General features: G+C 41.9%; 1 long non-coding RNA gene across 1 annotated transcript in view; it reads right to left on the reverse strand.

The window, feature by feature from the left end:
• LOC106811497 overlaps positions 1-4,644 on the reverse strand; it is a 61,856-nt gene continuing 57,212 nt past the window's right edge. The window contains exon 3 of the long non-coding RNA XR_001394150.1: positions 1-197. This is a non-coding gene — a long non-coding RNA (uncharacterized LOC106811497). The remainder of the gene's footprint in view (positions 198-4,644) is intronic.

Consider the following 4,644-nt stretch of genomic DNA (forward strand, 5'->3'; position numbering starts at 1 on the left):
CCCTGCTTTTGCTGGCTCTTCCAGATCAAACGTGTGAAAATATAGCTGGATCGTTTCGTGCGGTCGTCCGTGAAACCGATAATAGCAGTCAGCGTAGTTAGGGTAAGTGCCGTCCGTCCCTTTAGGGGAAGAGAAGTTACCAGTTTTTGCCTCCGTGCTAGAAAATTCGTGAGTGCATTGCGGCTCTGAAATAACAACTGTAAAATGTTGCCGCTAAGATCTAAACCGTTTTGAACAGAATCAACACACATTCAGCAGAGTTATTAGGATTAACACATCACGCCACAAAAGCTCAACACTAGCATTCATCGCTCACTTGCTTACACACGATATCCTCTTTTGTGAACAACGTCGTTCACACCTTTATTGAACCGCGTTCCTTGTAAGTGAGCTCAATTTGTCCCATAGCAAATACTAGTTAGACAAAGCAGCTTATATTGTGTTACGGCATAGAAAAATATGAAAAAGAAAAGTATTGCCCTCCTACTTATGGGTTATAAAGCTGCCCACCCTAGTGCCACATTATAACCGACCGATTACGTACAATAGCAGAAAGGTTGGTCAAAAAAGAATTTGTAAACATCGCTAACATGATAGACTTTCGCGTGGTGCTATCGCTCTGCTACAATTACTACTTACTACAATTTCAAATGTCAGAAAACAGCTGAAAATGTTCCTAGCACAAAGCGGACAGTGATTGATGTACATTAATTAACATTATCATAAAGTACGTTAGCGATTTGTCGGAAAACGCAAGGTATGTTAACTCGTGCGGAATAAACGATGTCAGGAAATGACATATTTGATGCGCTTTGACGTTTTCATAGCCATTAAAATCACCAGCAACATGGCCCTGATACATAGAAAGAAAGCAGCGGCAGTGCTAGTAAAAACTAAAAAGTACATGGAAAAAAGTGTTTAGCGGCACGCGGGTAGATTCACTAACCTGGCAAATAATCAAGACATTAAACTCGATTTTAGTTTACACGCAACATACCAACGTTTTGTTATAACTATTATAACATTATTATCAATTTAGAGTAAATATATTAATACACGGCTATACGTTACCAGTGGACATTTTCAAGGTTTTAACAGGATAAAATTGAACGAGTGCCTTCTACGGCTTATACTGCCTTATGTGTTGTCGTCAAGCAAGAGTTATAATTCGCGTTAATTTTCTGTTTTCGTCTGGCGAAGAAAGAACGCAACACTAAGTTAAAGCATTTGTTGTAAACAATTTCATTGTTTGTTTTCTGGCTATAATTCTTCGCAATATATGGCACCACTAAAGGTCTTGATTAGATATAACATAGCAGTTACGGTGACGAGAAAACATTATTTTATGGATATATTATTGTGGATGTGTTATTATGGATATTCGTGTAATAAAACGTATAACTATTATTTTACACGATTTGCAAAAAAATTGATATGATGAATATATTCTAACAAGAGCTTGTGTGCTCATTGAAATACACTGAAATTAGTTAGTGGCTAATAAATATCACCAACGACGTCTTCGTCGCCCGAGAGCTTTAGATTTCACATGAATATTTAATTAGGGTGTCTTAATGTGTTAGGCTCCTGACGCTAGGTTGTAGTGTCGCATATCTTCCTTCCATATTGAGCAGGATGTTCAGAACGGTATGATATAAGCAATTGCAAAAACATATATCCACGTAATTCAAATTAACGCAATGGTATAGGTTTAACTTACGATGATATATACCGAGAAGCCGAGGAACGTGCATGCCACGTCGATACAGCGTGCTTGTTAACTACGTATATATTATGCTATATATCATAGTCTAGCATTCAGGCAAGGTTTATTAGCTTATGTCACAAAGTATTACTCTTCGCCTACATGCGCAAGCTAAATCATATTGACGCTGGTAAAGGCATCCCGTGGGATCAAAACATGCTCAGGGTTCAAATCGATGGCTTGTATTATAAGCTATCGTCGGAACAAACCTATTTTTGGTCTCTATTGCATAGACCCAAAAAGCCGGTTGTCGATCGTTTCTACGCTGCTTATCGCTGCGCAACATCAAACTGAGTTAACAACTATAGATACATGAATGTCAATTTAAAATGTAAATTAGCATAATGCGATCCCAGAGTGGTGTTCATGCGGGTTAACTACGCGTGTAAAAGTGTTCTGAGAATATCGATAATGCACACAATGTTTTTGCCAGAAGCTAGTCGCCTGAAGACGATGGCTATAATACGGACGACGGCCATTAAGTTAAAGTAAATTATAAACTACAGAGAGGCGAGTTATTATTAATGTTAAATGTTAGCTCTTTATACCTTTCATTATTAGGAATTACTTGATATCACCCATGTAGACATATTTATACTAATTAGCGATATTGATTTTTATGTTAAATCGCGTATATAACATAATTATTATATGGTCAGACGAGTAGACAATAGGAACACGTTGATGCGATGTAGGCAAATATTGTGAACGAACACATGCAGACGTCTAAAGATCTACACCCTAAAGCCTGCAATTGCATAGCGATCACCTGATGCCATGGTTTCAAACACTGCTCGCCCCCAGTGCGGATATTAGAATAACTAAATCTTTCACCAATATATTAGAAGCAAAGCAAACAAGGACACAATTTTAATGCTTTAATTATTTTGCGCAAAAGTATTTAACTAATTCATCTAGAGCAAACATCAATTAATGAGCCCGGCCAGCGGCAAAGGCGTGCTGACGTCGCTGTTTTCGTGAGGTATGTGTTATTTATAACCACTGATGTGCAACGGGAGTTATAGCGATTAGCGAAGCATACCTCAACCGTTCGCTGCAGACCATGCGATCCATACTAGCTGATCCATACTAGCGATCCATACTATCCATCCTGCCCTGAGACGGATGGGGTCGTTGTCGTATTAGGTACTATACAGATATGTACCCGAGGTAGTTTTAGGTTGTTTAGTATTATGTTTATATTTTTATATGAGGTATGTTTAGGGTTAGGGTTAGGGTTAGGGTTAGGGTTAGGGTTAGGGTTAGTGTTAGGGGCTAGGCGTACACTTTTGTAGTACAAGTCTGGTACACTTTGTGTATACATTTATATGTCTCGGTACATTATCTTGTAACTACCTGAATACGACCAAACGACCCCTTGAGCCTTACGAGTGGGTCAAAATAAGCGCGTTGCACCCCAATACGGCTCGCGCGTAAGACTGTGCACGCGGTGAATAAGCGTGTGTGTGTGTGTGTGTGTGTGTGTGTTGTTGTTGTGTGTCGTGTGTGTGTGTGTGTGTGTGTGTGTGTGTGTGTGGTGCTGTGTGGGTGTGTGTGTGTGTTGGTGTGTGTGTATTGTGATGATATGTGTGTGTGGTTGTGTTATGTGTGTGTGTGTAGTGTGTGTGTGGTGTTGTGTGGTGTGTGGTGTGTGTGTGTGTCGTCAGTGTGTGTGTGTGTGTGTGTGTGTGTTGTGTGTGGCGTTGTGTGCGTTGTGTGTGTGTGTGTGTGTGTGTGTGTGTGTGGTGTGTGTGTGTGTGCGTGCGTGTGTGCGCGCGCGTGTGTGTGTGCGTGCGTGTGTGGTGTGTGTGTGTGTGTGTGTGTGCGTGCGTGTGTGCGTGTGTGTGCGCGAGCCTGGAACCTCACCGAGCGCATCACTGCACGCACGTTTTTCCTTCACACCTGCGCGTTGTGCGCGCGGGGATGGGTTGCCGGCAGTTGCCAATTTATTTCACCGATGTTTAACAAATAAGAGAAGTGTAGAAAACGCGGGGGAAAATATCTCTGAAATGGCAGCTCACCGCCGTCACTGCGGTTTGTTTCGTCGAGCTAGGGATATTGTAGCGGCAGCGTGTGTACTGTACGCCAAGCCGCGAAGCCTTAACTAGACGAACCCGCGGATGATTTGAGCTGTATAGATGGGGAAATAGCCGTTTGCGAACCGATGCATTATCTGAGTAGAACACGAGCAACGTTAGTGTATATCAAGCCAAGAAAGAGACCGCGCTCAAGAACGCTGGGCGCTGTCTATACGGAATATGCCGAAGGTAATATCATGAGACGATACTAAAATGATAATTGTGGTCGCGTCGCAATATGACAGCATTAATCATTCATGTTTACGTCCATCGTGAATATTATTGCTGCGCAGATTATTGGGAGTAGTAGCCGGACAATTTTAATCCGGCTGGCTTGTGTAGCTGGCGAAGCGTATGCACGATTGGATTCTACCACCCATCATGAAGAGGGCGCACCTCCCCTTACATGCCTTCATCGGTAGATAAGCGTAAACGAATCGACTCTGCATCTAATAGCAAAACACATTATAACGGTGAATATGTATTTTATACCAGGCGTAGCACAAGGTGCCGTGAACATTTGGTATTTTATTCGTGCCTCTTATAATAGTAACCGTTGCATAGTGCTACATACAGGAATTCAGTAGGCTATAAATCACTATTAGAGGCTACATATAGGAAATCGACGTGGCGACTCCGCACAACCCGAGTATCATTACGACGTTTATTCGATGTGCAAACTTCACGCGGCGCTACTCTCGTAATTGCCAAGCTTGACGCGACCATACACACACACACACACACACACACACACACACACACACACACACACACACACACACACACACACACACACACCAC

Source organism: Priapulus caudatus, unplaced genomic scaffold, assembly GCF_000485595.1.
Source record: "Priapulus caudatus unplaced genomic scaffold, Priapulus_caudatus-5.0.1 Scaffold19, whole genome shotgun sequence".
Classification (NCBI taxonomy): domain Eukaryota; kingdom Metazoa; phylum Priapulida; class Priapulimorpha; order Priapulimorphida; family Priapulidae; genus Priapulus; species Priapulus caudatus.